The sequence below is a fragment of the Loxodonta africana genome, chromosome 7 (genome assembly GCF_030014295.1).
Source record: "Loxodonta africana isolate mLoxAfr1 chromosome 7, mLoxAfr1.hap2, whole genome shotgun sequence".
Taxonomy (NCBI): domain Eukaryota; kingdom Metazoa; phylum Chordata; class Mammalia; order Proboscidea; family Elephantidae; genus Loxodonta; species Loxodonta africana.
In genome coordinates, this window is record NC_087348.1 from 50992829 (window position 1) to 51005873 (window position 13045).

General features: G+C 42.2%; 1 protein-coding gene and 1 non-coding gene across 2 annotated transcripts in view; one reads left to right on the plus strand and one right to left on the minus strand.

The window, feature by feature from the left end:
• The window catches only part of LOC104846095 (uncharacterized), a 202617-nt gene that overhangs the window by 118796 nt on the left and 70776 nt on the right, over positions 1-13045 (plus strand). The window lies entirely within an intron of this gene.
• On the minus strand, positions 3447-3519 carry TRNAF-GAA (transfer RNA phenylalanine (anticodon GAA)). Its single transcript has one exon. It is a non-coding gene; the product is annotated as a tRNA-Phe (tRNA).

Genomic DNA, 13045 nt, shown 5'->3' on the forward strand with positions numbered 1-13045 from the left:
AACAGATAGTAAGTATATAAACACAAAGATCAGGTGGTGATAAGAGCTATGGAAAAAACTGAAGCAGGCTCAGGGTCTAGACAGCACAAGGGGTAAAGAGTGTTAATGTAGAGGGGGTGATCTGGAAGTCTTCCTGATAAGGTGGCATTTGAGCAAGACACTTTAATGGCATGAGCCATGAAGAAGGGCATTGCAGGCAGAGGGAACAGCAAGAACAAAGCCTCCGAGCAGGCTTAGGCAGTGGAGAGAGTGGCATGAATGAGGACACTAGGAATAGAAAAGGTCAGGGAGAAGCCAGAGCTGGATCATGCAAGGTCTTATTGACCAAGGGAAGGGGGAAGGCCTTTGGATTTTATTCTAAGTGTGATGGAAGCTACCAGAGGATGAGAAAGAAGTCAGTGGGTGGACAACCTGAAGGGAACTGGCAAATGCACCAGGAAACCAATGTCTTACTAATGACTAGAAAGCTGACAAAGACTAGTAAGGTAGAGATGACCAGGGAGTCCCCACCTCCCCCGCCACTTTGCCCCTTGAGCACAGGGAGCTGTGTACACTCACCTGCATACATCTAAGCATGTGGGCCTGTTAGTGGAGAAAGAGAGCAGAGTTTGCTTTCATTCTGTGTCTTGAAGTTCTTCTTGTTTTTTAGATAGTTAATTTCCCAGAGTGCTTTACTTTCTATGTTAGGTCACCTGTGCAGCCACACGCATGTGTGCGTATACACACGCCATCGATAGGGACACAGGCTTTGGAATCAGGTACACTTGGGTTTGAACCACAGCTCCTGCGCTTACTAGCTAGGTGTCCTTTGGGAAGTGAATTAACCTTTTGGAGTCTCCTTTTCTTCCTGTATAAAATGGTCAAGATCAAATCAGAGAGTATGTGTAAAGCACGCATGCAGTTCCTGGCATGTACCGAGTGCTCAGTGAATTTCAGCTACCATTATTACTATGATTTATAAGTAGTAGCTATCACATCATCATCATCATTTACCTTCTTCTAAGAAGTTTCATTTACTTATTAAAACAAAATGCCCAACAACTCAAAACGTACATTTTCATTTCAAAAATTGCTTGTATTTGAGCCAGCATGTCTCTTCCTCTCCAGGCCTGACCAGGCAGCCCTGACTCTGGAGAGGAAGTTATGGGTGTTGCTTTTTGATGGGAAACCACCTGTCCACCCTTTTGTTTTCTCCTCAGAGAAATCTGTTGTCCTGGGAAGTCTTTTCTTTGGATGGCAATTTGGCTGCTAAAATGAAGCTGGGCTTCTTTGCGTCTGATTGCACACTGGTTCCAGAGCTCTCTGTCGGGGGCGGGGGGATTGCAACAGCTTGTCTTTAGCAGGTGATGGTGGAGTGTCCTGCTGGCAGCCCCTTCTCCCCCTTTCAGAGCCGTTTGAATCCATGCCGTCTGTTCACGGGCACTTGTGTGTGTGTGTGTGTGCGTGTGTGTGTGCATGCATCTGTGCATGTTTGTTCGTATGTGTGGTGTTTTGGGCAAATGTTCCCAAGGCTCTGATCTTGGTCTTGTCTTCCATGTTGAGATATCCTGTGTCACAGGTATAGACAGAATCACCTCCTACCTGAAACATTTCAAGAGTTTGAGACATTTCTTTTCTCTCAGAGGAAGTTGTGAGTAGCTACATATGGGAAGTTCAGAGTCTCAGTAACACCTCTAGTGTGTGGGAAGCCTGGTCTAGTGTGGAGAATAAGTGTCTGAGTTCCTGAATCAAACATTATCAGGCTTGAATCTCTGCTCTAAGATTTGAATTTCAGTAAGCTCGAATCTTACTTAGTAGCTGTGCAATTTTGGGCCACTCATCACTGTGAACCCGTTTCCTTCTCTGTAAAATAAATGCCTGGCACACCACGTAGTGAATGATCAATAAACAGTAAATCATTGATAAGACCCAGCCTCTTTGCCATGCCATTAACTAGAAGAGTAGCCTTGCCTATGTCATTTCACCTTGGTGTCCTGATGGGTAGAACAAGCAGGGAAACTGAGAAGTCCCATCTAACTGTGAGGTTCTGTGATTCTACCAGGAGGTCCTCCTGAGGTCCTAGTTCCTTTAACTATTGCCCATTCCTCCTGAATTCACCCCCTTCTCCCTCTCTAGTTGATCATTCCTGCCAGTGTATACACATGGTCCACTCTCTTCAGTCTTTAAAACATTCTTCTATCTCCCTTTGCCACATCTCTGCTCCCTTTTCCAATAAACACCTTTGTATTAGTATTCTAGGACTGCTGTAACAAAATACCAATAAGTATGTGGCTTAAAGTGACAGAAATTTATTGCCTGACAGTTCTGGAGGATAGAAATCCAAATTCAGGGCATCTTCAGGTCCATGCTCGCTCTCTGTCTACTCTAGGGAAGAGCCTTCCTTGTCTCTTCCAGCTTCTGGTAGCCTCAGGCATTTCTTGATGTTCCTTGGCTTATAGATATATCTTCGCATGACCATCTTCCCTTTCTATCTGTCTCTCTGTGTTTCTTCTCTTCTTTTGTAGGACACTACTCAGATTTTTTTTTTTTTTTACTCAGATTGGAGTAGGGATTACTCTACTCTGGTATGATCTCATATTGACTTAGTGGATAACATCTTTAGATACCTTATTTCCAAACAAGCCCGCGTTCACAGGTACCAGGGGTTTGTTAGGACTTCAGCATAAATTTAGGGGGATACAAATCAATACATTATAATCCTGCATGTGTTGTCTGTATATTTTCTCACTCTCGTAGGGGCAGGGATCCTGGTATCTTAGGCTGGGTTCTCTAGAGAAGCAAAACTAGTAAAGCATAATTTTGTATTAAATATATATATATTAAAAAAAATTGTCCTTGAGTCAATTCTGACTCATAGTGACCCTAAAGGGCAGAGTAGAACTGCCCCATGGGGTTTCCAAGGAGCACCTGGTAGATTCGAACTGCCAGCCTTTTGGTTAGCGGCTGTAGCTCTTAGCCACTATGCCACCAGGGTTTCCAAAAGAAAATCAAATCCATTGCTGACCTAGTTGATTCTGACTCATAGAAACCCTATAAGACAGAGTAGAACCACCATAGGGTTTTAAGGCTGTAATCTTTATGGAAGCAGACTGCCACATCTTTCTCTCTCAGAGATGCTGAGTGGGTTTGAACCACCAGCCTTTTGGTTATCAGCTGAGCGCTTAAGCACTATACCACCAGGCTCCTTAATATATATATTTGATATAACGTGTTCACCTCCATAATGGGATTTGCTGTGAGTAGCCAATCTGTCTAGTCAATTTCAACTCATAGTGGCACTATAGGACAGAGTAGAACTGCCGCATAGACTTTCCAAGGAGCACCTGGTGGATTCAAACTGCTGACCTTTTGGTTAGCAGCCGTAGCTCTTAACCACTATGCAACCAGGGTTTTCGCAGAAGTTCAATGTTTTTTATTGTAACAGTCTCTAAAGGTGGATCCTCTTCTGCTGAAACCTGAGATAGAGCCAGGGACCTTTAGATTTTCAGTCTAATGCTCTCCCAACTGAGCTATTTCGGCTCCGCCCATATTTGTGGAGACCCTGGTGGCATAGAGATTAAGAGTGGCTGCTAACCAAAAGGTCAGCAGTTCGAAACCATCAGGTGCTCCTTGGAAACCATATGGGGCAGTTCTGCTCTGTCCTATAAGGTCACTATGAGTCGGAATCGACTTGATGGCAATGAGTTAGCCAATCTGTTGAAAGGGAGTTTCCTTCGGGAGGTGGCCTGCATCCAGTATAGGTGGACTTCCTGGCAAGGCTCAAGGGCTTTTGCTTGCTCTGGATCCTGCAGCTGGCTCCTGTTTATCTGACCTCCAGTTCTTGGGACTTCAGCTAGCAGCTTACCTGCCATCTGGCCTGCCAATCTTGGGATTCATTGGTCTCTGCAGCCTGTGAGCCAGAGCCCTGCTATCTGATCTGACAGTCCTAGGTTCACCAGCTCCTGCAGCTACGTGAGTTGGGAGAAACCTCCAGCCTGCCCCAGGGAGTTGGGACTTCCCAGCGTCTACAAGCCCAAGTACATGAGCCATTTCCTTGATGTAAATCTGCCTCTCTTTCCCTCTCTCTCTCTATATACACACATATCCCATATCTTTTGTTCTGGGTTTCTTTCTTCTCATAGAACTCACTTGTTGACAGCTATGTAATTCAAGAGAAAAGTGGTCTGGTAAACTCAGTCATATCAAGATTTTACAGATAGATGTGTGACCCTTGCAATGTGGAAGAAGGCAGTGCTTAATACAAAGACCACCAAGAGTGGACATTCAGGCATCACTGGGCCTGTCACCACACCTCTCCAGAAAGCTGTATCTGGCAAAAGAATAAAAGCTGAAAACCTCACCTACTTGCTGGAGTGATGTTGAGTAAAAGGAAAAGGTTTTAGAGTCTGATGGATTCAGGCTTAAATCTCGGGTCTACTTCTTAACATATCTGTGTTCGAACAAATCTCCTAACTTCTCTGAGCCTTGGTTTATGTAAATTAGGCTTCAGTATTGCATAGGATTGCTATAAAAATCAAGTGAATAAACACATGTAGGCTGCCTAGCACATGGTAGGGGCTAAATCAACACCCACTTCTTTCTTAAGAGATTTATTGGGCCTCAGTGGGGCAGTGAGAGTTAAACCTGTAAGTGAATTTGCAGCAGCCATGGTGCAAGTTATGGTGTTGGTGAAGAAAATTGACTATACCTGGACTACCAAAGGAATAAACAAATCTGTCTTGGAAGAAGTACAGTCAGAATGCTCCTTAGAAACAAGGATGGTGAGACTATGTCTCACATACTTCGGACATGTTATCAGAAAGGATCAGTCCCTGGAGAAGGATATCATGCTTCCCCTTTCGCTGTTCTCCTGCAGTTGTATCAGGGCACAGATGGGAGCAGGATTGTCATCTTCAGTGGCTTTGAGGGACACTCTGTTCTCTTTTGCTCTGCCATGAATTCCTGAGTCCACCTGGGTCACCCCTGCCATTGATCAGAATAGGATCAGATCCAGGGTGCCCCCTCTTCTGTGGTCCTCTTGTGAAAATGGCATAGATGTTATAGGAATGAAGATTCAACGAAAGCTCCAGGAACAAAGAAAGAAGGTACCACACCTTACCCATCTGCTAGGCTCGAAGACACTTCAGAAACTAAGGCTAGCTGTTTTGAGAAATTCCATTTTGCTCTGAGTTGGATAATCCTTGTTTCTACCCCAAGCCTATTAGGTCACACTTTTAAAGGAAATTACTTTTTTACAAGTATCTGGGAAAGTGGAAAGATTTCTAGCAATGTATTCCACCTGGTTAGGCATCTTCAAAAAGCCTACCTCAATTTGGGAATGGAGAAACTTGCCTATTCTCATCCTACCCTCAGCGCAGATCTTTTTTTTTTCAGTACAGGGTCTAATAGAAAAACCTCATTGCCTGGGAGTGTAGCTTCCCTGTACTGACTTCTAATATCCTATGGGATTCACTTGTCATTGGTACATGTTTAGTGGGAGGCTGCCGTGTTCCCAGATGGTGACGGGGCATCTATGGGGACATAAAAAAGAAGAGTAAGACATGGCAATCTGCCCTCCAGGAATGGGAGAGCTTGTAACTTTGAGGGGACTCTTACCCTAGCCATATCCCACCCTTCGCCACATGGCACCTCATGACCAGGTAGCCATGTAAGTCATTGTCCTTACTGGGACACTTCCAAAGGTAAATGGGGGTGCTGTTAATGATTGCCTCAGGACCACAACATACACTGAACAATATGGCCACCCTACTCAGTGCTAAGGACTATCTAGGTACTTAAGTCTGAATAAGGTAAATCAATGAAAACCTGATTTCGTTCTCTTGAATATTTTCTCATGCTCGTTGAAACCTACCAAAGGTAAGGTTTTGCTCTAATTTCACTAATTAGAAAGAGAAGCAGGGTGGAGTGGATATGGCAAACCTGGAACTTGAGCTATACATTGGGCAGATTAGTGTTACAAATAGACAGACTCTAATGAATACCTATTGTAACATGGTGCACCTGGGCTGGGTCAGCCAAACAGCAACGGAGTTGGAATAAACCACTCAGCACTGCCCTGGCTTGGTAGAGTTGTGGGCCCAGAATGAGGATGATTAAAAAGAGGAATGAGCTTAGTATTGTTACTGTGGATAAAATACACATAACATGAAAATTACCGATTAAACCATTTTAATGTGTACGATTCAGTGGCATGAGGAACGTTCACGGTGTGTTGTGGAACTGCCACTATCTAGTTCAGAACTTTTCCATCCAGAGCAGTGAGCTTCTGTGGAGCTAAATGAGTAAAGAAACCTTTCGTGCCCAGTGAGCTCTAGGAGAATTGGCCGTCAGGACCCTACTCCAAAGCTGCCTGGCGAAAAATCTCCAAGAATTTCAGTGATGCCAGAAGCTCAAGATGAGTTTAACGAGTGGCTGAACATTTCTCCTCCATTTTTGGATAACAGTTTTTGTAAGTGACATTTTGTCTCAAAGCCTTGTCCATCCATCAATCCTTGTCCATCCTTCTGTTGCCTTCCCAAGTCAGCAGTGCCCCTTCCCAGCCCACCTGGCACCAGATGTTCTGTCAGCCACCACCGCGTGTCCCGTGTCCTCCGAGTGGCAGAATGCGAAATCTCAGGCGATGTTCACCTGGAAGCGCTTAGCCCTCAACAGCTGCAGCCCCTTGATTACCTTACCCGCCTCGGCAGCTTCGTGCCGCCACCGTATCAATTGCTTGTCAATTCGGTTTAGCGATGACTTTGACTGACTGGAATGAGGGGAGTGGGAGTGGGGTGTAGGCGAATGGTTAAAATTAATTGCTACATAAGAAGAAATTGAAAGATAATTATTCCTGCTTTCCTGTCAGTGCTCGAGGGTAGATGACCTCATTAACTTGCAGCTTGTACACAATTCAATTACTAGGAAATGGAAAATACATTTTTAATTACCTCAGCGGCCTGTGTACCATTCATCTCCATTTGCCCGACCTTTTTTTTTTTTTTAAAACTGTTGTGCTCAGAAGAAGTAGCACCATTTTAGGAAGGTTGCCATACAAGCCAGTTCCTTGCTCCTCTATTATTCCTGTTTAAGGTAGGATATTAAATATGTGAGATTAACCCCTGGTTGCCAGGCGAGTTGCAAGGCAGCACATGCTGTAGTAATGTGCTTTTAATTAGCATGTTATGTCAGAAAATTCCCAGGTCCTAGTGAGGGGGAGTTAAGGAAGATAAAATTGTGTATTTGGTTTCTAGTCATTGAAAGAAGAAATTAGAAGCTGTGCATGGCAATCAGGAAAGTGGGCCAATACCAGTATTCATATGGATCCTTAAGGAGAATTCTGGTCCCATTTTGTGGTCTGTTATGTCATTGATTGAATTAAATGATGGGTTAATTATTTTAAATATATTGCTTGGTATTCTTTTTCTTTTTTAAGTCCAAGCACAACTTGGAAAAGTGTCTATACTGTGGTTGTCCTAGTCATCTAGTGCTGCTGTAACAGAAATACAAGTGGATGGCTTTAACAAAGAGAAGTTTCTTCTCTCGCACTTTAAAAAAATTAGGAGGCGAGAATTCCAAATTCACGGTGTCAGCTCTAGGGGAAGGCTTTCTATTCCGCCTTGGGGGAAGGTCCGTGTCATCAATCTTCCCCTTTCCTAGGAGGTTCTCAGTACAGAGACCTTGGGTCCAAAGAACGCGCTTCCCTCCTGGTTCTGCATTCTTGGTGATAGGAGGTCCTCCTGTCTCTCTGCTCATTTCTCTCTTTTATATCTCAAAAGAGATTGGCTCAGTACACAACCTAAGCCTCATTAACATAACTACCTCTAATCCTGCCTCATTAACATCATCGAGGTAGGACTTACAGCACATAGAAAAATCACATCGGATGACAAAATGGTGGACAATCACACAACATTGGGAATCATGACTTAGCCAAGTTGACATATATTTTTGGGGGACACAATTCAACCCATGGTTTATTGTGCAGCAGTTCCTGAGTTTGTGTGTTGGCTGTTATTTCTCTCAGTATAAGTTGTGTTCCAGAGAGTGGCTGTTACACCTCTACGTCTCAGTTTCTTGTCCCCAGCATGCTCTGGGCATGAGTCCCCAAATACTATAAAACAAGCTAGATGTGATGCCCTCTGGATAAAATGGTACATGTAGGACCTGCTCCCACCACACACAGCACACAGGCAAGGATAGATTTGTTCTTCCCTCTACTGTGCAAATACAAAACTTCAAGAGAAGCCAGTCTAGATTATATCTGTAAAGTGTCCTTAGTCCATATATTTGGAGACTTGGGGGGTCATATTTTCGAAAAAAGCTTATGTGTATATATGAACACAATTGGTACTGTTCATTAAACAAGATGGTCGTGAACCCTTTTATAGTAGGAGTAACAAGTATATGTAGTATATTTTTTAATAATTTGGGTGACCTTTATGAATTAACTTGCATTTATTTGGATTAGCACCACAATCAAAACATTGCTCTTGAATCATACAGGAAATACCTAAATCATACAGTGAGACAGATGTTAACTCCGCCAACACTTAGCTTTCCTTCCCTCCCTTTACGCTTTCATGCATACACTCAGGAACACTGAAGGAACTCTGACTGAGATGCCATGATGAAGAGACACCCTGTTTCACAGAGCTCATAGTCTGGCGGGGAGATTGACATGTAAATCAGTAACTAACAATATCATGTGGTAAGTGCAGCTATGAAGTACTCACATGTGGTTCAGAAGAGGCCGTAATTAACTTTTTCCACAGTGTCCAGAAAGACTTTCTCTCTGGGGAGGGTTATCCAGTAGGTATGGTGAAACCTATGTGAAATCGTTCACTACAGATTAGTAAGTAAGCACAAGTAAGCTTGCTGAGTAATCACCCCAGACAGGAACTGTACCTTTGAAAAGAAGCTTTGATTCTATAGGAAGATGCTGTGGGGTTGGGAGAGAGACAGATGCCAGCCATATCTAGAAGCAAAATCTTTGGTGTGCTGAAAAAATCTGAAATTGTTCGCTACAGATGACCTGGTAAGCAAGATAAGCACCGTGCTTACCTTGCCTATTGGATAATCCACCCCTGCTTTCTTTTCTTACAGGACTTGTTTTGTTTCTGGCTCAGAGGAGAGTTTGTATTTCTATTGAGTACTTTGTGGTTAGCTCTCTGAAAGACGGCCCAGAATTCAGGTGACTTTAAGAAGTTGGGAATTGGGATGTGTGTTTTCTAGGAGGAGCTAGGTCTGAAATATCACTCCTCCAGGGGCTCCTTGGCGTTACTGAGGACTTTCTCTGTACAGTTCTGCGAATTTGTCACTAAAGGTTATGTAGGTTGTTAATGATTCTAACCATGGTGTGCTTCAAGTATTTAACAACTGACTCTCTCTCTACTGATACAAAGGATTATAGTTCAAAACAGTATTAAAATGTACAGTACTCTTTATTGCAAATCCCATATAGTCTATTGAGTATCATAGAATACTTTCATTGATGTTTGCGGAACCCTTGTGTCTATAGCTAGCCTGTGGTTACAATTCAACCATGACTTGATAAAATCAGACTACAGATAAATGCTTGATTAGATTACAATCCAATTTAGCAAAGAAGTGGCTCACATCATAGATGAATTCTAACATGAATGAAACAACAAAAACATGTTGGAACTTTACTCATTTATCAATGACCATGAACTATGTCTTTGCTAAAGCAAATACTAGTTTTCAAATACTGGAAAAAATATTTCCTCAATTTTTTGTGTTATTCACAATGCAACAGCTACAAAAATAACACACTTTTATTTTTAATCCAAATTATTAACATTTTCTCCATCACTTTTTGAAGTCTAGACAAAAACACAAGCCCCGATTTGTAGTGTTTGCTGATTTCCAATGCGATGCCATTGAATGGAGAATTGGGAAGAACTACGCCATTACGTAGCATTTCCACCAAGAGATAAAATAGGCATAAATAACTTCAAGAGCATAGTTAGTAGTAAAATGTAATAAATTAATTAGGAAGTGATACATTTTTAATACTGTAATTATTAACTTTGTTTTTAATATAGCTTATTTCATTGTCATGCTTGTCACCTTTTATCTCGTATCTGGCAACGTCCTAGATTCTTCTTGGCGCAGGACGTTTGGAAGACCACTCTCAACACATGCCTTCTCTATAAATATCAACAAATTGATTCCTTAGAAGGACAGAATAGTAGAGACGTAGACTGAGGGTGTTAGATTTGAAGGGACCAGAGTTTGAAACCTGACTCTTAACTTACTACTAGTCATGAGGGGTTAGGAGAGCGCCTTAACTTCTCTAAGCCTGTTAGCTTGCCTGTAAAATAGAAATAATAGTGCCTGACTTTCAGTTGTTGAAGGATTAGAGAAGATACTTTGAAGGTGCTTAGTCAGAGCCCTGCATGCAGACAATGCACAATAAATGACAGCTCTTACTGTGAAGTAATAACCTATATACACGAGATAGAAATTAAACCCAAATACTTCCCCCCCATTAGATGAGGTAGTAATAATGGAATGGAAAGGTTGAGATGTATATGCTTCAGCAGGTGAAGGCCACATGAGGATTCATCTTCTACTTCCTGATACCCAGTTCTGTGCCTGGGAATGAGCTGGGTCACAGGAACAAGAGCTGGGCAGTAAGACAGCAGTGTACCTGTTTCTGACCTTTGACGTGGGGTGGGAAAAGCCTTTAACATAGCTTTTTGGGTTTTTGTCTTATTTCAAAAGTAATAAATATTTAATGTAGAAACTATAGAAAATACAGATAAGCCAAAATCACCAGTAATTTCACACTCATTGGTAATCACATAACCCCTATGAGAACACTTTGATGATGTTTTTCTGCATATATTAATTGTTTTCTTTTTTAAGAATCGAATAATACTATAACACTATTCTGGAATTTGGTTTTCATTTGACAATATTATGAACATCTTTCAGTACTAGTAGATAGTCTTCTCCAACATTAACTTTTTAATACACTTTATTTTTTTAGAGCAGTTTTAGGTATGCAGAAAAAGTATGCAGTAAGTACAGAGTTCCCATATACTTTCCTCTGCCCCCCGACATAGCCACAGTTCCTCCTGTTGGATATCTGTGGTACATTTGTTACAACTGATGAACTAATATTCCACTGCTATTGAAATCTGAAAACATTGTTATTAATTAAAGTCCATGGTTTGCATTAGGGTTCATTCTCTGTGTTATATGTAGATCATTTTTGACAGATATATAATGTCACGTATCTACCATTACAGTTTCGTGCAGAATAGTTTCACTGCCCTTAAAATGTCCTGTGCTTCATCTATTCATCCTTCCTTCCTCCCCTTTTTCAACATTAATTTTAATAGTATGTAGTTACAAAAAGGTACCTTAATATATTTACCAAGTATGCTACTATTGGACATTTATGTTATAATATTATCTATAATCAGATATCTCTTCTTCCAAAGTAGAGTTATCTGGGTCAAAAGGAATGCATATTTTAAGTTATATATAAAAAATACCTGTCCCCAGTCATTTTAAGGCTCTTTCTGGCCTCTTCTGCAAAGAAGATGCTGTTCACACCTTACTTAAAAAAAAAAAAAACTAGGTAAAGGAATTTCAGACTCTGTGAGGCTGGGAGGTACAAGTTCTTGATCTAGTTTCCATTCTTCTTCTCGGGACTCTACCTTCCCTAAAGTGTATGACACAGGAGGACAAGGGACTTTTAGAGCCCTCACTACCAGTCTGTAGGAAAGTGGGGGGTTCCTGTCCGCTGCAATGCCCCCTCTGTGGGCAAGCATTCCTCACTGTACTTGTGACAGTCTGGATGACTTTTTATCCCCCTAACACACTGGGTTAACACACCTTGCCCTTTACAACCCTTCTGCCCTTGAGGATGGCATTCCTTTCCTTTCTCTCTTCTGCTGAAAAATACGTTCTAGACCCCCTCTCAAACACGCATCCACAGTAAAAAATCTTCCCCTATTTCATGCATTTGGATTTCACTTATCCGCTTCTACACTCCCATGTAGCACACTCACCTTGTACTGTCCGAGGCAGTACCTCTCTGCCTTACTGGAACAAATCAGGTGTGAGATCAAGGCCAGTGTCTTAGTGTTGGCATCTTCATAATGCCACTGCTGGCACAGGAAGCCTTGCCTACAGTAAGTGATTAAGGTAGGCTTATTTAGCGGAATTGGTTGATGGTTGGAGATAGGTCTGAATCAAATGTGGTATGGTGCTATGTTTTCAAATTTGTTATTATTAGCAGTGGAAATTCCTTAATTCCAATGAACCTTTCCCTGGAGCTGAATTTTATAAAACGGATTAAAATGGAGCACTGGTTGATGTGAGGCTGGAAGCCTGGAGCCGAGCCCCAAAAATGTGCTTTTTATCACCCAGGTACCTTTACAGAACCCTGGAGATCCTTCTTGGCCTTGAATTGCAAGACCAGGCTTTGAATTCTTGCTCTGCTGCACTTGACCTCGGGCAAGTGTCATCTCTAAATCAGATATGTTAATTCCTACCCAGAGTAGTTACAAGGATTAAAGAATATGACTTACCAAAAACACGCACGATAGTGCCTGAGATGTAGAAAGCACTCAGGAAATGTCACCTTTTTTATTTCCTTCTCCTCCTCCCACTTAAATTCTCCCTCCCTTCTCAGTTTGCTCTCTCCTCTTCTCTTTGTTCGACTAACAAATGTTCTCAGTCTAGATTTCTAGATGGAATGTGCCCACCCAATTCAGGTGCTGGTGCCATGCAGCTCCTTTCCTTGCCTCTGCTCTGCAGAGAATTCTACCTCCTACTGTGACAGCGTCCAGCACTTTTTGGTTCAAAGACTCTTCTTTGCCTGATTGAGGAGTGAAGTGCTGGGTGGAAGCATGCAGGTTTCTAGTGTCCTTTGGGATGTGTCTCTTACTCTCACTGTTTTTATTTTAAAGGCTTAAGTGTCCATTCTGATGCTCAGAAATCAAGGCTGCCTTAAAAGACTTTGTGTACTAACCCCTACTTCTGTCGGGGACATTCAGTGTCCATTACAGTGGTTCCTGTTACTAGCAGT